The sequence below is a fragment of the Danio rerio genome, chromosome 16, assembly GCF_052040795.2.
Source record: "Danio rerio strain M-AB ecotype USA chromosome 16, GRCz13ab, whole genome shotgun sequence".
Lineage (NCBI taxonomy): Eukaryota > Metazoa > Chordata > Actinopteri > Cypriniformes > Danionidae > Danio > Danio rerio.
This window is the reverse complement of record NC_141036.1, coordinates 19,475,766-19,497,781: the sequence shown is the minus strand read 5'-3', so window position 1 is coordinate 19,497,781 and position 22,016 is coordinate 19,475,766.

Here is a 22,016-nt window from a genome sequence, read left to right as displayed (position 1 = left end):
AATGCAAACTCAGTCATAGACATAGATTTTCACTTGCAACTTGCTTTAACATGTTTAACAGTGCATGAAATGTTGTCTAAAACAAAAAGAAAATGCTTTTTAGTGGCTGGAACTGGTTTTATCACATTCTGAATTGAACGTTGAAAATGAGCTTTTCAGAGCCAGCAGAGGTCAAAATAAGCAGTAATGCAAACTCAGTCAGAGACAAAGATTTTCACTTGCAACTTGCTTTAACATGTTTAACAGTGCATGAAATGTTGTCTAAAACAAAAAGAAAATGCTTTTTAGTGGCTGGAACTGGTTTTATCATATTCTGAATTGAACGTTGAAAATGAGCTTTTCAGAGCCAGCAGAGGTCAAAATAAGCAGTAATGCAAACTCAGTCAGAGACATAGATTTTCACTTGCAACTTGCTTTAACATGTTTAACAGTGCATGAAATGTTATCTTAAACAAAAAGATAATGCTTTTTAGTGGCTGGAACTGGTTTTATCACATTCTGAATTGAACGTTGAAAATGAGCTTTTCAGAGCCAGCAGAGGTCAAAATAAGCAGTAATGCAAACTCAGTCAGAGACATAGATTTTCACTTGCAACTTGCTTTAACATGTTTAACAGTGCATGAAATGTTGTCTAAAACAAAAAGAAAATGCTTTTTAGTGGCTGGAACTGGTTTTATCACATTCTGACTTGAACGTTGAAAATGAGCTTTTCAGAGCCAGCAGAGGTCAAAATAAGCAGTAATGCAAACTCAGTCAGAGACAAAGATTTTCACTTGCAACTTGCTTTAACATGTTTAACAGTGCATGAAATGTTGTCTAAAACAAAAAGAAAATGCTTTTTAGTGGCTGGATCTGGTTTTATCACATTCTGAATTGAACGTTGAAAATGAGCTTTTCAGAGCCAGCAGAGGTCAAAATAAGCAGTAATGCAAACTCAGTCATAGACATAGATTTTCACTTGCAACTTGCTTTAACATGTTTAACAGTGCATGAAATGTTATCTAAAACAAAAAGAATAATGCATTTTAGTGGCTGGATCTGGTTTTATCACTTTCTGAATTCAACGTTGAAAATGAGCTGTTCTCAGCCAGCAGAGGTCAAAATAAGCAGTAATGCAAACTCAGTCATAGACATAGATTTTCACTTGCAACTTGCTGTAACATATTTAACAGTGCATGAAATGTTGTCTAAAACAAAAACATAATGCTTTTTAGTGGCTGGAACTGGTTTTATCACATTCTGAATTGAACGTTGAAAATGAGCTTTTCAGAGCCAGCAGAGGTCAAAATAAGCAGTAATGCAAACTCAGTCATAGACATAGATTTTCACTTGCAACTTGCTTTAACATGTTTAACAGTGCATGAAATGTTGTCTAAAACAAAAAGAAAATGCTTTTTAGTGGCTGGAACTGGTTTTATCACATTCTGAATTGAACGTTGAAAATGAGCTTTTCAGAGCCAGCAGAGGTCAAAATAAGCAGTAATGCAAACTCAGTCAGAGACAAAGATTTTCACTTGCAACTTGCTTTAACATATTTAACAGTGCATGAAATGTTGTCTAAAACAAAAAGAAAATGCTTTTTAGTGGCTGGAACTGGTTTTATCACATTCTGAATTGAACGTTGAAAATGAGCTTTTCAGAGCCAGCAGAGGTCAAAATAAGCAGTAATGCAAACTCAGTCATAGACATAGATTTTCACTTGCAACTTGCTTTAACATGTTTAACAGTGCATGAAATGTTGTCTAAAACAAAAAGAAAATGCTTTTTAGTGGCTGGAACTGGTTTTATCATATTCTGAATTGAACGTTGAAAATGAGCTTTTCAGAGCCAGCAGAGGTCAAAATAAGCAGTAATGCAAACTCAGTCAGAGACAAAGATTTTCACTTGCAACTTGCTTTAACATGTTTAACAGTGCATGAAATGTTGTCTAAAACAAAAAGAAAATGCTTTTTAGTGGCTGGAACTGGTTTTATCACATTCTGAATTGAACGTTGAAAATGAGCTTTTCAGAGCCAGCAGAGGTCAAAATAAGCAGTAATGCAAACTCAGTCAGAGACAAAGATTTTCACTTGCAACTTGCTTTAACATGTTTAACAGTGCATGAAATGTTGTCTAAAACAAAAAGAAAATGCTTTTTAGTGGCTGGAACTGGTTTTATCACATTCTGAATTGAACGTTGAAAATGAGCTTTTCAGAGCCAGCAGAGGTCAAAATAAGCAGTAATGCAAACTCAGTCATAGACATAGATTTTCACTTGCAACTTGCTTTAACATGTTTAACAGTGCATGAAATGTTATCTAAAACAAAAAGAATAATGCATTTTAGTGGCTGGATCTGGTTTTATCACTTTCTGAATTCAACGTTGAAAATGAGCTGTTCTCAGCCAGCAGAGGTCAAAATAAGCAGTAATGCAAACTCAGTCATAGACATAGATTTTCACTTGCAACTTGCTGTAACATATTTAACAGTGCATGAAATGTTGTCTAAAACAAAAACATAATGCTTTTTAGTGGCTGGAACTGGTTTTATCACATTCTGAATTGAACGTTGAAAATGAGCTTTTCAGAGCCAGCAGAGGTCAAAATAAGCAGTAATGCAAACTCAGTCATAGACATAGATTTTCACTTGCAACTTGCTTTAACATGTTTAACAGTGCATGAAATGTTGTCTAAAACAAAAAGAAAATGCTTTTTAGTGGCTGGAACTGGTTTTATCACATTCTGAATTGAACGTTGAAAATGAGCTTTTCAGAGCCAGCAGAGGTCAAAATAAGCAGTGATGCAAACTCAGTCATAGACATAGATTTTCACTTGCAACTTGCTTTAACATATTTAACAGTGCATGAAATGTTGTCTAAAACAAAAGATAATGCTTTTTAGTGGCTGGAACTGGTTTTATCACATTCTGAATTGAACGTTGAAAATGAGCTTTTCAGAGCCAGCAGAGGTCAAAATAAGCAGTAATGCAAACTCAGTCAGAGACATAGATTTTCACTTGCAACTTGCTTTAACATGTTTAGCAGTGCATGAAATGTTGTCTAAAACAAAAACATAATGCTTTTTAGTGGCTGGAACTGGTTTTATCACATTCTGAATTGAACGTTGAAAATGAGCTTTTCAGAGCCAGCAGAAGTCAAAATAAAGCAGTAATGCAAACTCAGTCATAGACATAGATTTTCACTTGCAACTTGCTTTAACATGTTTAACAGTGCATGAAATGTTGTCTAAAACAAAAAGAAAATGCTTTTTAGTGGCTGGAACTGGTTTTATCACATTCTGAATTGAACGTTGAAAATGAGCTTTTCAGAGCCAGCAGAGGTCAAAATAAACAGTAATGCAAACTCAGTCATAGACATAGATTTTCACTTGCAACTTGCTTTATCATGTTTAACAGTGCATGAAATGTTATCTAAAACAAAAAGAATAATGCATTTTAGTGGCTGGATCTGGTTTTATCACTTTCTGAATTCAACGTTGAAAATGAGCTTTTCAGAGCCAGCAGAGGTCAAAATAAGCAGTAATGCAAACTCAGTCAGAGACAAAGATTTTCACTTGCAACTTGCTTTAACATATTTAACAGTGCATGAAATGTTGTCTAAAACAAAAAGAATGATGCATTTTAGTAGCTGGATCTGGTTTTATCACATTCTGTGATGGACGTTGAAAATGAGCTTTTCAGAGCCAGCAGAGGTCAAAATAAGCAGTAATGCAAACTCAGTCAGAGACATAGATTTTCACTTGCAACTTTCTTAAACATATTTAACAGTGCATGAAATGTTGTCTAAAACAAAAAGAAAATGCTTTTTAGTGGCTGGAACTGGTTTTATCACATTCTGAATTGAACGTTGAAAATGAGCTTTTCAGAGCCAGCAGAGGTCAAAATAAGCAGTAATGCAAACTCAGTCAGAGACAAAGATTTTCACTTGCAACTTGCTTTAACATGTTTAACAGTGCATGAAATGTTGTCTAAAACAAAAAGAAAATGCTTTTTAGTGGCTGGAACTGGTTTTATCATATTCTGAATTGAACGTTGAAAATGAGCTTTTCAGAGCCAGCAGAGGTCAAAATAAGCAGTAATGCAAACTCAGTCAGAGACATAGATTTTCACTTGCAACTTGCTTTAACATGTTTAACAGTGCATGAAATGTTATCTTAAACAAAAAGAATAATGCATTTTAGTGGCTGGAACTGGTTTTATCACATTCTGAATTGAACGTTGAAAATTAGCTTTTCAGAGCCAGCAGAGGTCAAAATAAGCAGTAATGCAAACTCAGTCAGAGACATAGATTTTCACTTGCAACTTGCTTTAACATGCTTAACAGTGCATGAAATGTTGTCTAAAACAAAAACATAATGCTTTTTAGTGGCTGGAACTGGTTTTATCACATTCTGAATTGAACGTTGAAAATGAGCTTTTCAGAGCCAGCAGAGGTCAAAATAAGCAGTAATGCAAACTCAGTCATAGACATAGATTTTCACTTGCAACTTGCTTTAACATGTTTAACAGTGCATGAAATGTTGTCTAAAACAAAAAGAAAATGCTTTTTAGTGGCTGGAACTGGTTTTATCACATTCTGAATTGAACGTTGAAAATGAGCTTTTCAGAGCCAGCAGAGGTCAAAATAAGCAGTAATGCAAACTCAGTCAGAGACAAAGATTTTCACTTGCAACTTGCTTTAACATGTTTAACAGTGCATGAAATGTTGTCTAAAACAAAAAGAAAATGCTTTTTAGTGGCTGGAACTGGTTTTATCATATTCTGAATTGAACGTTGAAAATGAGCTTTTCAGAGCCAGCAGAGGTCAAAATAAGCAGTAATGCAAACTCAGTCAGAGACATAGATTTTCACTTGCAACTTGCTTTAACATGTTTAACAGTGCATGAAATGTTATCTTAAACAAAAAGAATAATGCATTTTAGTGGCTGGAACTGGTTTTATCACATTCTGAATTGAACGTTGAAAATGAGCTTTTCAGAGCCAGCAGAGGTCAAAATAAGCAGTAATGCAAACTCAGTCAGAGACATAGATTTTCACTTGCAACTTGCTTTAACATGTTTAACAGTGCATGAAATGTTGTCTAAAACAAAAACATAATGCTTTTTAGTGGCTGGAACTGGTTTTATCACATTCTGAATTGAACGTTGAAAATGAGCTTTTCAGAGCCAGCAGAGGTCAAAATAAGCAGTAATGCAAACTCAGTCATAGACATAGATTTTCACTTGCAACTTGCTTTAACATGTTTAACAGTGCATGAAATGTTGTCTAAAACAAAAAGAAAATGCTTTTTAGTGGCTGGAACTGGTTTTATCACATTCTGAATTGAACGTTGAAAATGAGCTTTTCAGAGCCAGCAGAGGTCAAAATAAGCAGTAATGCAAACTCAGTCAGAGACAAAGATTTTCACTTGCAACTTGCTTTAACATATTTAACAGTGCATGAAATGTTGTCTAAAACAAAAAGATAATGCTTTTTAGTGGCTGGAACTGGTTTTATCACATTCTGAATTGAACGTTGAAAATGAGCTTTTCAGAGCCAGCAGAGGTCAAAATAAGCAGTAATGCAAACTCAGTCAGAGACATAGATTTTCACTTGCAACTTGCTTTAACATGTTTAACAGTGCATGAAATGTTATCTTAAACAAAAAGAATAATGCATTTTAGTGGCTGGAACTGGTTTTATCACATTCTGAATTGAACGTTGAAAATGAGCTTTTCAGAGCCAGCAGAGGTCAAAATAAGCAGTAATGCAAACTCAGTCAGAGACATAGATTTTCACTTGCAACTTGCTTTAACATGTTTAACAGTGCATGAAATGTTGTCTAAAACAAAAACATAATGCTTTTTAGTGGCTGGAACTGGTTTTATCACATTCTGAATTGAACGTTGAAAATGAGCTTTTCAGAGCCAGCAGAGGTCAAAATAAGCAGTAATGCAAACTCAGTCATAGACATAGATTTTCACTTGCAACTTGCTTTAACATGTTTAACAGTGCATGAAATGTTGTCTAAAACAAAAAGAAAATGCTTTTTAGTGGCTGGAACTGGTTTTATCACATTCTGAATTGAACGTTGAAAATGAGCTTTTCAGAGCCAGCAGAGGTCAAAATAAGCAGTAATGCAAACTCAGTCAGAGACAAAGATTTTCACTTGCAACTTGCTTTAACATGTTTAACAGTGCATGAAATGTTGTCTAAAACAAAAAGAAAATGCTTTTTAGTGGCTGGAACTGGTTTTATCACATTCTGAATTGAACGTTGAAAATGAGCTTTTCAGAGCCAGCAGAGGTCAAAATAAGCAGTAATGCAAACTCAGTCAGAGACAAAGATTTTCACTTGCAACTTGCTTTAACATATTTAACAGTGCATGAAATGTTGTCTAAAACAAAAAGAATGATGCATTTTAGTAGCTGGATCTGGTTTTATCACATTCTGTGATGGACGTTGAAAATGAGCTTTTCAGAGCCAGCAGAGGTCAAAATAAGCAGTAATGCAAACTCAGTCAGAGACATAGATTTTCACTTGCAACTTTCTTAAACATATTTAACAGTGCATGAAATGTTGTCTAAAACAAAAAGAAAATGCTTTTTAGTGGCTGGAACTGGTTTTATCACATTCTGAATTGAACGTTGAAAATGAGCTTTTCAGAGCCAGCAGAGGTCAAAATAAGCAGTAATGCAAACTCAGTCAGAGACAAAGATTTTCACTTGCAACTTGCTTTAACATGTTTAACAGTGCATGAAATGTTGTCTAAAACAAAAAGAAAATGCTTTTTAGTGGCTGGAACTGGTTTTATCATATTCTGAATTGAACGTTGAAAATGAGCTTTTCAGAGCCAGCAGAGGTCAAAATAAGCAGTAATGCAAACTCAGTCAGAGACATAGATTTTCACTTGCAACTTGCTTTAACATGTTTAACAGTGCATGAAATGTTATCTTAAACAAAAAGAATAATGCATTTTAGTGGCTGGAACTGGTTTTATCACATTCTGAATTGAACGTTGAAAATTAGCTTTTCAGAGCCAGCAGAGGTCAAAATAAGCAGTAATGCAAACTCAGTCAGAGACATAGATTTTCACTTGCAACTTGCTTTAACATGTTTAACAGTGCATGAAATGTTGTCTAAAACAAAAACATAATGCTTTTTAGTGGCTGGAACTGGTTTTATCACATTCTGAATTGAACGTTGAAAATGAGCTTTTCAGAGCCAGCAGAGGTCAAAATAAGCAGTAATGCAAACTCAGTCATAGACATAGATTTTCACTTGCAACTTGCTTTAACATGTTTAACAGTGCATGAAATGTTGTCTAAAACAAAAAGAAAATGCTTTTTAGTGGCTGGAACTGGTTTTATCATATTCTGAATTGAACGTTGAAAATGAGCTTTTCAGAGCCAGCAGAGGTCAAAATAAGCAGTAATGCAAACTCAGTCAGAGACATAGATTTTCACTTGCAACTTGCTTTAACATGTTTAACAGTGCATGAAATGTTATCTTAAACAAAAAGAATAATGCATTTTAGTGGCTGGAACTGGTTTTATCACATTCTGAATTGAACGTTGAAAATTAGCTTTTCAGAGCCAGCAGAGGTCAAAATAAGCAGTAATGCAAACTCAGTCAGAGACATAGATTTTCACTTGCAACTTGCTTTAACATGTTTAACAGTGCATGAAATGTTGTCTAAAACAAAAACATAATGCTTTTTAGTGGCTGGAACTGGTTTTATCACATTCTGAATTGAACGTTGAAAATGAGCTTTTCAGAGCCAGCAGAGGTCAAAATAAGCAGTAATGCAAACTCAGTCATAGACATAGATTTTCACTTGCAACTTGCTTTAACATGTTTAACAGTGCATGAAATGTTGTCTAAAACAAAAAGAAAATGCTTTTTAGTGGCTGGAACTGGTTTTATCACATTCTGAATTGAACGTTGAAAATGAGCTTTTCAGAGCCAGCAGAGGTCAAAATAAGCAGTAATGCAAACTCAGTCAGAGACAAAGATTTTCACTTGCAACTTGCTTTAACATGTTTAACAGTGCATGAAATGTTGTCTAAAACAAAAAGAAAATGCTTTTTAGTGGCTGGAACTGGTTTTATCATATTCTGAATTGAACGTTGAAAATGAGCTTTTCAGAGCCAGCAGAGGTCAAAATAAGCAGTAATGCAAACTCAGTCAGAGACATAGATTTTCACTTGCAACTTGCTTTAACATGTTTAACAGTGCATGAAATGTTATCTTAAACAAAAAGAATAATGCATTTTAGTGGCTGGAACTGGTTTTATCACATTCTGAATTGAACGTTGAAAATGAGCTTTTCAGAGCCAGCAGAGGTCAAAATAAGCAGTAATGCAAACTCAGTCAGAGACATAGATTTTCACTTGCAACTTGCTTTAACATGTTTAACAGTGCATGAAATGTTGTCTAAAACAAAAACATAATGCTTTTTAGTGGCTGGAACTGGTTTTATCACATTCTGAATTGAACGTTGAAAATGAGCTTTTCAGAGCCAGCAGAGGTCAAAATAAGCAGTAATGCAAACTCAGTCATAGACATAGATTTTCACTTGCAACTTGCTTTAACATGTTTAACAGTGCATGAAATGTTGTCTAAAACAAAAAGAAAATGCTTTTTAGTGGCTGGAACTGGTTTTATCACATTCTGAATTGAACGTTGAAAATGAGCTTTTCAGAGCCAGCAGAGGTCAAAATAAGCAGTAATGCAAACTCAGTCAGAGACAAAGATTTTCACTTGCAACTTGCTTTAACATATTTAACAGTGCATGAAATGTTGTCTAAAACAAAAAGATAATGCTTTTTAGTGGCTGGAACTGGTTTTATCACATTCTGAATTGAACGTTGAAAATGAGCTTTTCAGAGCCAGCAGAGGTCAAAATAAGCAGTAATGCAAACTCAGTCAGAGACATAGATTTTCACTTGCAACTTGCTTTAACATGTTTAACAGTGCATGAAATGTTGTCTAAAACAAAAACATAATGCTTTTTAGTGGCTGGAACTGGTTTTATCACATTCTGAATTGAACGTTGAAAATGAGCTTTTCAGAGCCAGCAGAGGTCAAAATAAGCAGTAATGCAAACTCAGTCATAGACATAGATTTTCACTTGCAACTTGCTTTAACATGTTTAACAGTGCATGAAATGTTGTCTAAAACAAAAAGAAAATGCTTTTTAGTGGCTGGAACTGGTTTTATCACATTCTGAATTGAACGTTGAAAATGAGCTTTTCAGAGCCAGCAGAGGTCAAAATAAGCAGTAATGCAAACTCAGTCAGAGACAAAGATTTTCACTTGCAACTTGCTTTAACATGTTTAACAGTGCATGAAATGTTGTCTAAAACAAAAAGAAAATGCTTTTTAGTGGCTGGAACTGGTTTTATCATATTCTGAATTGAATGTTGAAAATGAGCTTTTCAGAGCCAGCAGAGGTCAAAATAAGCAGTAATGCAAACTCAGTCAGAGACATAGATTTTCACTTGCAACTTGCTTTAACATGTTTAACAGTGCATGAAATGTTATCTTAAACAAAAAGATAATGCTTTTTAGTGGCTGGAACTGGTTTTATCACATTCTGAATTGAACGTTGAAAATGAGCTTTTCAGAGCCAGCAGAGGTCAAAATAAGCAGTAATGCAAACTCAGTCAGAGACATAGATTTTCACTTGCAACTTGCTTTAACATGTTTAACAGTGCATGAAATGTTGTCTAAAACAAAAAGAAAATGCTTTTTAGTGGCTGGATCTGGTTTTATCACATTCTGAATTGAACGTTGAAAATGAGCTTTTCAGAGCCAGCAGAGGTCAAAATAAGCAGTAATGCAAACTCAGTCATAGACATAGATTTTCACTTGCAACTTGCTTTAACATGTTTAACAGTGCATGAAATGTTATCTAAAACAAAAAGAATAATGCATTTTAGTGGCTGGATCTGGTTTTATCACTTTCTGAATTCAACGTTGAAAATGAGCTGTTCTCAGCCAGCAGAGGTCAAAATAAGCAGTAATGCAAACTCAGTCATAGACATAGATTTTCACTTGCAACTTGCTGTAACATATTTAACAGTGCATGAAATGTTGTCTAAAACAAAAACATAATGCTTTTTAGTGGCTGGAACTGGTTTTATCACATTCTGAATTGAACGTTGAAAATGAGCTTTTCAGAGCCAGCAGAGGTCAAAATAAGCAGTAATGCAAACTCAGTCATAGACATAGATTTTCACTTGCAACTTGCTTTAACATGTTTAACAGTGCATGAAATGTTGTCTAAAACAAAAAGAAAATGCTTTTTAGTGGCTGGAACTGGTTTTATCACATTCTGAATTGAACGTTGAAAATGAGCTTTTCAGAGCCAGCAGAGGTCAAAATAAGCAGTAATGCAAACTCAGTCAGAGACAAAGATTTTCACTTGCAACTTGCTTTAACATATTTAACAGTGCATGAAATGTTGTCTAAAACAAAAAGAAAATGCTTTTTAGTGGCTGGAACTGGTTTTATCACATTCTGAATTGAACGTTGAAAATGAGCTTTTCAGAGCCAGCAGAGGTCAAAATAAGCAGTAATGCAAACTCAGTCATAGACATAGATTTTCACTTGCAACTTGCTTTAACATGTTTAACAGTGCATGAAATGTTGTCTAAAACAAAAAGAAAATGCTTTTTAGTGGCTGGAACTGGTTTTATCATATTCTGAATTGAACGTTGAAAATGAGCTTTTCAGAGCCAGCAGAGGTCAAAATAAGCAGTAATGCAAACTCAGTCAGAGACAAAGATTTTCACTTGCAACTTGCTTTAACATGTTTAACAGTGCATGAAATGTTGTCTAAAACAAAAAGAAAATGCTTTTTAGTGGCTGGAACTGGTTTTATCACATTCTGAATTGAACGTTGAAAATGAGCTTTTCAGAGCCAGCAGAGGTCAAAATAAGCAGTAATGCAAACTCAGTCAGAGACAAAGATTTTCACTTGCAACTTGCTTTAACATGTTTAACAGTGCATGAAATGTTGTCTAAAACAAAAAGAAAATGCTTTTTAGTGGCTGGAACTGGTTTTATCACATTCTGAATTGAACGTTGAAAATGAGCTTTTCAGAGCCAGCAGAGGTCAAAATAAGCAGTAATGCAAACTCAGTCATAGACATAGATTTTCACTTGCAACTTGCTTTAACATGTTTAACAGTGCATGAAATGTTATCTAAAACAAAAAGAATAATGCATTTTAGTGGCTGGATCTGGTTTTATCACTTTCTGAATTCAACGTTGAAAATGAGCTGTTCTCAGCCAGCAGAGGTCAAAATAAGCAGTAATGCAAACTCAGTCATAGACATAGATTTTCACTTGCAACTTGCTGTAACATATTTAACAGTGCATGAAATGTTGTCTAAAACAAAAACATAATGCTTTTTAGTGGCTGGAACTGGTTTTATCACATTCTGAATTGAACGTTGAAAATGAGCTTTTCAGAGCCAGCAGAGGTCAAAATAAGCAGTAATGCAAACTCAGTCATAGACATAGATTTTCACTTGCAACTTGCTTTAACATGTTTAACAGTGCATGAAATGTTGTCTAAAACAAAAAGAAAATGCTTTTTAGTGGCTGGAACTGGTTTTATCACATTCTGAATTGAACGTTGAAAATGAGCTTTTCAGAGCCAGCAGAGGTCAAAATAAGCAGTGATGCAAACTCAGTCATAGACATAGATTTTCACTTGCAACTTGCTTTAACATATTTAACAGTGCATGAAATGTTGTCTAAAACAAAAGATAATGCTTTTTAGTGGCTGGAACTGGTTTTATCACATTCTGAATTGAACGTTGAAAATGAGCTTTTCAGAGCCAGCAGAGGTCAAAATAAGCAGTAATGCAAACTCAGTCAGAGACATAGATTTTCACTTGCAACTTGCTTTAACATGTTTAGCAGTGCATGAAATGTTGTCTAAAACAAAAACATAATGCTTTTTAGTGGCTGGAACTGGTTTTATCACATTCTGAATTGAACGTTGAAAATGAGCTTTTCAGAGCCAGCAGAAGTCAAAATAAAGCAGTAATGCAAACTCAGTCATAGACATAGATTTTCACTTGCAACTTGCTTTAACATGTTTAACAGTGCATGAAATGTTGTCTAAAACAAAAAGAAAATGCTTTTTAGTGGCTGGAACTGGTTTTATCACATTCTGAATTGAACGTTGAAAATGAGCTTTTCAGAGCCAGCAGAGGTCAAAATAAACAGTAATGCAAACTCAGTCATAGACATAGATTTTCACTTGCAACTTGCTTTATCATGTTTAACAGTGCATGAAATGTTATCTAAAACAAAAAGAATAATGCATTTTAGTGGCTGGATCTGGTTTTATCACTTTCTGAATTCAACGTTGAAAATGAGCTTTTCAGAGCCAGCAGAGGTCAAAATAAGCAGTAATGCAAACTCAGTCAGAGACAAAGATTTTCACTTGCAACTTGCTTTAACATATTTAACAGTGCATGAAATGTTGTCTAAAACAAAAAGAATGATGCATTTTAGTAGCTGGATCTGGTTTTATCACATTCTGTGATGGATGTTGAAAATGAGCTTTTCAGAGCCAGCAGAGGTCAAAATAAGCAGTAATGCAAACTCAGTCAGAGACATAGATTTTCACTTGCAACTTTCTTAAACATATTTAACAGTGCATGAAATGTTGTCTAAAACAAAAAGAAAATGCTTTTTAGTGGCTGGAACTGGTTTTATCACATTCTGAATTGAACGTTGAAAATGAGCTTTTCAGAGCCAGCAGAGGTCAAAATAAGCAGTAATGCAAACTCAGTCAGAGACAAAGATTTTCACTTGCAACTTGCTTTAACATGTTTAACAGTGCATGAAATGTTGTCTAAAACAAAAAGAAAATGCTTTTTAGTGGCTGGAACTGGTTTTATCATATTCTGAATTGAACGTTGAAAATGAGCTTTTCAGAGCCAGCAGAGGTCAAAATAAGCAGTAATGCAAACTCAGTCAGAGACATAGATTTTCACTTGCAACTTGCTTTAACATGTTTAACAGTGCATGAAATGTTATCTTAAACAAAAAGAATAATGCATTTTAGTGGCTGGAACTGGTTTTATCACATTCTGAATTGAACGTTGAAAATTAGCTTTTCAGAGCCAGCAGAGGTCAAAATAAGCAGTAATGCAAACTCAGTCAGAGACATAGATTTTCACTTGCAACTTGCTTTAACATGCTTAACAGTGCATGAAATGTTGTCTAAAACAAAAACATAATGCTTTTTAGTGGCTGGAACTGGTTTTATCACATTCTGAATTGAACGTTGAAAATGAGCTTTTCAGAGCCAGCAGAGGTCAAAATAAGCAGTAATGCAAACTCAGTCATAGACATAGATTTTCACTTGCAACTTGCTTTAACATGTTTAACAGTGCATGAAATGTTGTCTAAAACAAAAAGAAAATGCTTTTTAGTGGCTGGAACTGGTTTTATCACATTCTGAATTGAACGTTGAAAATGAGCTTTTCAGAGCCAGCAGAGGTCAAAATAAGCAGTAATGCAAACTCAGTCAGAGACAAAGATTTTCACTTGCAACTTGCTTTAACATGTTTAACAGTGCATGAAATGTTGTCTAAAACAAAAAGAAAATGCTTTTTAGTGGCTGGAACTGGTTTTATCATATTCTGAATTGAACGTTGAAAATGAGCTTTTCAGAGCCAGCAGAGGTCAAAATAAGCAGTAATGCAAACTCAGTCAGAGACATAGATTTTCACTTGCAACTTGCTTTAACATGTTTAACAGTGCATGAAATGTTATCTTAAACAAAAAGAATAATGCATTTTAGTGGCTGGAACTGGTTTTATCACATTCTGAATTGAACGTTGAAAATGAGCTTTTCAGAGCCAGCAGAGGTCAAAATAAGCAGTAATGCAAACTCAGTCAGAGACATAGATTTTCACTTGCAACTTGCTTTAACATGTTTAACAGTGCATGAAATGTTGTCTAAAACAAAAACATAATGCTTTTTAGTGGCTGGAACTGGTTTTATCACATTCTGAATTGAACGTTGAAAATGAGCTTTTCAGAGCCAGCAGAGGTCAAAATAAGCAGTAATGCAAACTCAGTCATAGACATAGATTTTCACTTGCAACTTGCTTTAACATGTTTAACAGTGCATGAAATGTTGTCTAAAACAAAAAGAAAATGCTTTTTAGTGGCTGGAACTGGTTTTATCACATTCTGAATTGAACGTTGAAAATGAGCTTTTCAGAGCCAGCAGAGGTCAAAATAAGCAGTAATGCAAACTCAGTCAGAGACAAAGATTTTCACTTGCAACTTGCTTTAACATATTTAACAGTGCATGAAATGTTGTCTAAAACAAAAAGATAATGCTTTTTAGTGGCTGGAACTGGTTTTATCACATTCTGAATTGAACGTTGAAAATGAGCTTTTCAGAGCCAGCAGAGGTCAAAATAAGCAGTAATGCAAACTCAGTCAGAGACATAGATTTTCACTTGCAACTTGCTTTAACATGTTTAACAGTGCATGAAATGTTATCTTAAACAAAAAGAATAATGCATTTTAGTGGCTGGAACTGGTTTTATCACATTCTGAATTGAACGTTGAAAATGAGCTTTTCAGAGCCAGCAGAGGTCAAAATAAGCAGTAATGCAAACTCAGTCAGAGACATAGATTTTCACTTGCAACTTGCTTTAACATGTTTAACAGTGCATGAAATGTTGTCTAAAACAAAAACATAATGCTTTTTAGTGGCTGGAACTGGTTTTATCACATTCTGAATTGAACGTTGAAAATGAGCTTTTCAGAGCCAGCAGAGGTCAAAATAAGCAGTAATGCAAACTCAGTCATAGACATAGATTTTCACTTGCAACTTGCTTTAACATGTTTAACAGTGCATGAAATGTTGTCTAAAACAAAAAGAAAATGCTTTTTAGTGGCTGGAACTGGTTTTATCACATTCTGAATTGAACGTTGAAAATGAGCTTTTCAGAGCCAGCAGAGGTCAAAATAAGCAGTAATGCAAACTCAGTCAGAGACAAAGATTTTCACTTGCAACTTGCTTTAACATGTTTAACAGTGCATGAAATGTTGTCTAAAACAAAAAGAAAATGCTTTTTAGTGGCTGGAACTGGTTTTATCACATTCTGAATTGAACGTTGAAAATGAGCTTTTCAGAGCCAGCAGAGGTCAAAATAAGCAGTAATGCAAACTCAGTCAGAGACAAAGATTTTCACTTGCAACTTGCTTTAACATATTTAACAGTGCATGAAATGTTGTCTAAAACAAAAAGAATGATGCATTTTAGTAGCTGGATCTGGTTTTATCACATTCTGTGATGGACGTTGAAAATGAGCTTTTCAGAGCCAGCAGAGGTCAAAATAAGCAGTAATGCAAACTCAGTCAGAGACATAGATTTTCACTTGCAACTTTCTTAAACATATTTAACAGTGCATGAAATGTTGTCTAAAACAAAAAGAAAATGCTTTTTAGTGGCTGGAACTGGTTTTATCACATTCTGAATTGAACGTTGAAAATGAGCTTTTCAGAGCCAGCAGAGGTCAAAATAAGCAGTAATGCAAACTCAGTCAGAGACAAAGATTTTCACTTGCAACTTGCTTTAACATGTTTAACAGTGCATGAAATGTTGTCTAAAACAAAAAGAAAATGCTTTTTAGTGGCTGGAACTGGTTTTATCATATTCTGAATTGAACGTTGAAAATGAGCTTTTCAGAGCCAGCAGAGGTCAAAATAAGCAGTAATGCAAACTCAGTCAGAGACATAGATTTTCACTTGCAACTTGCTTTAACATGTTTAACAGTGCATGAAATGTTATCTTAAACAAAAAGAATAATGCATTTTAGTGGCTGGAACTGGTTTTATCACATTCTGAATTGAACGTTGAAAATTAGCTTTTCAGAGCCAGCAGAGGTCAAAATAAGCAGTAATGCAAACTCAGTCAGAGACATAGATTTTCACTTGCAACTTGCTTTAACATGTTTAACAGTGCATGAAATGTTGTCTAAAACAAAAACATAATGCTTTTTAGTGGCTGGAACTGGTTTTATCACATTCTGAATTGAACGTTGAAAATGAGCTTTTCAGAGCCAGCAGAGGTCAAAATAAGCAGTAATGCAAACTCAGTCATAGACATAGATTTTCACTTGCAACTTGCTTTAACATGTTTAACAGTGCATGAAATGTTGTCTAAAACAAAAAGAAAATGCTTTTTAGTGGCTGGAACTGGTTTTATCATATTCTGAATTGAACGTTGAAAATGAGCTTTTCAGAGCCAGCAGAGGTCAAAATAAGCAGTAATGCAAACTCAGTCAGAGACATAGATTTTCACTTGCAACTTGCTTTAACATGTTTAACAGTGCATGAAATGTTATCTTAAACAAAAAGAATAATGCATTTTAGTGGCTGGAACTGGTTTTATCACATTCTGAATTGAACGTTGAAAATTAGCTTTTCAGAGCCAGCAGAGGTCAAAATAAGCAGTAATGCAAACTCAGTCAGAGACATAGATTTTCACTTGCAACTTGCTTTAACATGCTTAACAGTGCATGAAATGTTGTCTAAAACAAAAACATAATGCTTTTTAGTGGCTGGAACTGGTTTTATCACATTCTGAATTGAACGTTGAAAATGAGCTTTTCAGAGCCAGCAGAGGTCAAAATAAGCAGTAATGCAAACTCAGTCATAGACATAGATTTTCACTTGCAACTTGCTTTAACATGTTTAACAGTGCATGAAATGTTGTCTAAAACAAAAAGAAAATGCTTTTTAGTGGCTGGAACTGGTTTTATCACATTCTGAATTGAACGTTGAAAATGAGCTTTTCAGAGCCAGCAGAGGTCAAAATAAGCAGTAATGCAAACTCAGTCAGAGACAAAGATTTTCACTTGCAACTTGCTTTAACATGTTTAACAGTGCATGAAATGTTGTCTAAAACAAAAAGAAAATGCTTTTTAGTGGCTGGAACTGGTTTTATCATATTCTGAATTGAACGTTGAAAATGAGCTTTTCAGAGCCAGCAGAGGTCAAAATAAGCAGTAATGCAAACTCAGTCAGAGACATAGATTTTCACTTGCAACTTGCTTTAACATGTTTAACAGTGCATGAAATGTTATCTTAAACAAAAAGAATAATGCATTTTAGTGGCTGGAACTGGTTTTATCACATTCTGAATTGAACGTTGAAAATGAGCTTTTCAGAGCCAGCAGAGGTCAAAATAAGCAGTAATGCAAACTCAGTCAGAGACATAGATTTTCACTTGCAACTTGCTTTAACATGTTTAACAGTGCATGAAATGTTGTCTAAAACAAAAACATAATGCTTTTTAGTGGCTGGAACTGGTTTTATCACATTCTGAATTGAACGTTGAAAATGAGCTTTTCAGAGCCAGCAGAGGTCAAAATAAGCAGTAATGCAAACTCAGTCATAGACATAGATTTTCACTTGCAACTTGCTTTAACATGTTTAACAGTGCATGAAATGTTGTCTAAAACAAAAAGAAAATGCTTTTTAGTGGCTGGAACTGGTTTTATCACATTCTGAATTGAACGTTGAAAATGAGCTTTTCAGAGCCAGCAGAGGTCAAAATAAGCAGTAATGCAAACTCAGTCAGAGACAAAGATTTTCACTTGCAACTTGCTTTAACATATTTAACAGTGCATGAAATGTTGTCTAAAACAAAAAGATAATGCTTTTTAGTGGCTGGAACTGGTTTTATCACATTCTGAATTGAACGTTGAAAATGAGCTTTTCAGAGCCAGCAGAGGTCAAAATAAGCAGTAATGCAAACTCAGTCAGAGACATAGATTTTCACTTGCAACTTGCTTTAACATGTTTAACAGTGCATGAAATGTTATCTTAAACAAAAAGAATAATGCATTTTAGTGGCTGGAACTGGTTTTATCACATTCTGAATTGAACGTTGAAAATGAGCTTTTCAGAGCCAGCAGAGGTCAAAATAAGCAGTAATGCAAACTCAGTCAGAGACATAGATTTTCACTTGCAACTTGCTTTAACATGTTTAACAGTGCATGAAATGTTGTCTAAAACAAAAACATAATGCTTTTTAGTGGCTGGAACTGGTTTTATCACATTCTGAATTGAACGTTGAAAATGAGCTTTTCAGAGCCAGCAGAGGTCAAAATAAGCAGTAATGCAAACTCAGTCATAGACATAGATTTTCACTTGCAACTTGCTTTAACATGTTTAACAGTGCATGAAATGTTGTCTAAAACAAAAAGAAAATGCTTTTTAGTGGCTGGAACTGGTTTTATCACATTCTGAATTGAACGTTGAAAATGAGCTTTTCAGAGCCAGCAGAGGTCAAAATAAGCAGTAATGCAAACTCAGTCAGAGACAAAGATTTTCACTTGCAACTTGCTTTAACATGTTTAACAGTGCATGAAATGTTGTCTAAAACAAAAAGAAAATGCTTTTTAGTGGCTGGAACTGGTTTTATCACATTCTGAATTGAACGTTGAAAATGAGCTTTTCAGAGCCAGCAGAGGTCAAAATAAGCAGTAATGCAAACTCAGTCAGAGACAAAGATTTTCACTTGCAACTTGCTTTAACATATTTAACAGTGCATGAAATGTTGTCTAAAACAAAAAGAATGATGCATTTTAGTAGCTGGATCTGGTTTTATCACATTCTGTGATGGACGTTGAAAATGAGCTTTTCAGAGCCAGCAGAGGTCAAAATAAGCAGTAATGCAAACTCAGTCAGAGACATAGATTTTCACTTGCAACTTTCTTAAACATATTTAACAGTGCATGAAATGTTGTCTAAAACAAAAAGAAAATGCTTTTTAGTGGCTGGAACTGGTTTTATCACATTCTGAATTGAACGTTGAAAATGAGCTTTTCAGAGCCAGCAGAGGTCAAAATAAGCAGTAATGCAAACTCAGTCAGAGACAAAGATTTTCACTTGCAACTTGCTTTAACATGTTTAACAGTGCATGAAATGTTGTCTAAAACAAAAAGAAAATGCTTTTTAGTGGCTGGAACTGGTTTTATCATATTCTGAATTGAACGTTGAAAATGAGCTTTTCAGAGCCAGCAGAGGTCAAAATAAGCAGTAATGCAAACTCAGTCAGAGACATAGATTTTCACTTGCAACTTGCTTTAACATGTTTAACAGTGCATGAAATGTTATCTTAAACAAAAAGAATAATGCATTTTAGTGGCTGGAACTGGTTTTATCACATTCTGAATTGAACGTTGAAAATTAGCTTTTCAGAGCCAGCAGAGGTCAAAATAAGCAGTAATGCAAACTCAGTCAGAGACATAGATTTTCACTTGCAACTTGCTTTAACATGTTTAACAGTGCATGAAATGTTGTCTAAAACAAAAACATAATGCTTTTTAGTGGCTGGAACTGGTTTTATCACATTCTGAATTGAACGTTGAAAATGAGCTTTTCAGAGCCAGCAGAGGTCAAAATAAGCAGTAATGCAAACTCAGTCATAGACATAGATTTTCACTTGCAACTTGCTTTAACATGTTTAACAGTGCATGAAATGTTGTCTAAAACAAAAAGAAAATGCTTTTTAGTGGCTGGAACTGGTTTTATCACATTCTGAATTGAACGTTGAAAATGAGCTTTTCAGAGCCAGCAGAGGTCAAAATAAGCAGTAATGCAAACTCAGTCAGAGACAAAGATTTTCACTTGCAACTTGCTTTAACATGTTTAACAGTGCATGAAATGTTGTCTAAAACAAAAAGAAAATGCTTTTTAGTGGCTGGAACTGGTTTTATCATATTCTGAATTGAACGTTGAAAATGAGCTTTTCAGAGCCAGCAGAGGTCAAAATAAGCAGTAATGCAAACTCAGTCAGAGACATAGATTTTCACTTGCAACTTGCTTTAACATGTTTAACAGTGCATGAAATGTTATCTTAAACAAAAAGAATAATGCATTTTAGTGGCTGGAACTGGTTTTATCACATTCTGAATTGAACGTTGAAAATGAGCTTTTCAGAGCCAGCAGAGGTCAAAATAAGCAGTAATGCAAACTCAGTCAGAGACATAGATTTTCACTTGCAACTTGCTTTAACATGTTTAACAGTGCATGAAATGTTGTCTAAAACAAAAACATAATGCTTTTTAGTGGCTGGAACTGGTTTTATCACATTCTGAATTGAACGTTGAAAATGAGCTTTTCAGAGCCAGCAGAGGTCAAAATAAGCAGTAATGCAAACTCAGTCATAGACATAGATTTTCACTTGCAACTTGCTTTAACATGTTTAACAGTGCATGAAATGTTGTCTAAAACAAAAAGAAAATGCTTTTTAGTGGCTGGAACTGGTTTTATCACATTCTGAATTGAACGTTGAAAATGAGCTTTTCAGAGCCAGCAGAGGTCAAAATAAGCAGTAATGCAAACTCAGTCAGAGACAAAGATTTTCACTTGCAACTTGCTTTAACATGTTTAACAGTGCATGAAATGTTGTCTAAAACAAAAAGAAAATGCTTTTTAGTGGCTGGAACTGGTTTTATCACATTCTGAATTGAACGTTGAAAATGAGCTTTTCAGAGCCAGCAGAGGTCAAAATAAGCAGTAATGCAAACTCAGTCAGAGACAAAGATTTTCACTTGCAACTTGCTTTAACATATTTAACAGTGCATGAAATGTTGTCTAAAACAAAAAGAATGATGCATTTTAGTAGCTGGATCTGGTTTTATCACATTCTGTGATGGACGTTGAAAATGAGCTTTTCAGAGCCAGCAGAGGTCAAAATAAGCAGTAATGCAAACTCAGTCAGAGACATAGATTTTCACTTGCAACTTTCTTAAACATATTTAACAGTGCATGAAATGTTGTCTAAAACAAAAAGAAAATGCTTTTTAGTGGCTGGAACTGGTTTTATCACATTCTGAATTGAACGTTGAAAATGAGCTTTTCAGAGCCAGCAGAGGTCAAAATAAGCAGTAATGCAAACTCAGTCAGAGACAAAGATTTTCACTTGCAACTTGCTTTAACATGTTTAACAGTGCATGAAATGTTGTCTAAAACAAAAAGAAAATGCTTTTTAGTGGCTGGAACTGGTTTTATCATATTCTGAATTGAACGTTGAAAATGAGCTTTTCAGAGCCAGCAGAGGTCAAAATAAGCAGTAATGCAAACTCAGTCAGAGACATAGATTTTCACTTGCAACTTGCTTTAACATGTTTAACAGTGCATGAAATGTTATCTTAAACAAAAAGAATAATGCATTTTAGTGGCTGGAACTGGTTTTATCACATTCTGAATTGAACGTTGAAAATTAGCTTTTCAGAGCCAGCAGAGGTCAAAATAAGCAGTAATGCAAACTCAGTCAGAGACATAGATTTTCACTTGCAACTTGCTTTAACATGTTTAACAGTGCATGAAATGTTGTCTAAAACAAAAACATAATGCTTTTTAGTGGCTGGAACTGGTTTTATCACATTCTGAATTGAACGTTGAAAATGAGCTTTTCAGAGCCAGCAGAGGTCAAAATAAGCAGTAATGCAAACTCAGTCATAGACATAGATTTTCACTTGCAACTTGCTTTAACATGTTTAACAGTGCATGAAATGTTGTCTAAAACAAAAAGAAAATGCTTTTTAGTGGCTGGAACTGGTTTTATCACATTCTGAATTGAACGTTGAAAATGAGCTTTTCAGAGCCAGCAGAGGTCAAAATAAGCAGTAATGCAAACTCAGTCAGAGACAAAGATTTTCACTTGCAACTTGCTTTAACATGTTTAACAGTGCATGAAATGTTGTCTAAAACAAAAAGAAAATGCTTTTTAGTGGCTGGAACTGGTTTTATCATATTCTGAATTGAACGTTGAAAATGAGCTTTTCAGAGCCAGCAGAGGTCAAAATAAGCAGTAATGCAAACTCAGTCAGAGACATAGATTTTCACTTGCAACTTGCTTTAACATGTTTAACAGTGCATGAAATGTTATCTTAAACAAAAAGAATAATGCATTTTAGTGGCTGGAACTGGTTTTATCACATTCTGAATTGAACGTTGAAAATGAGCTTTTC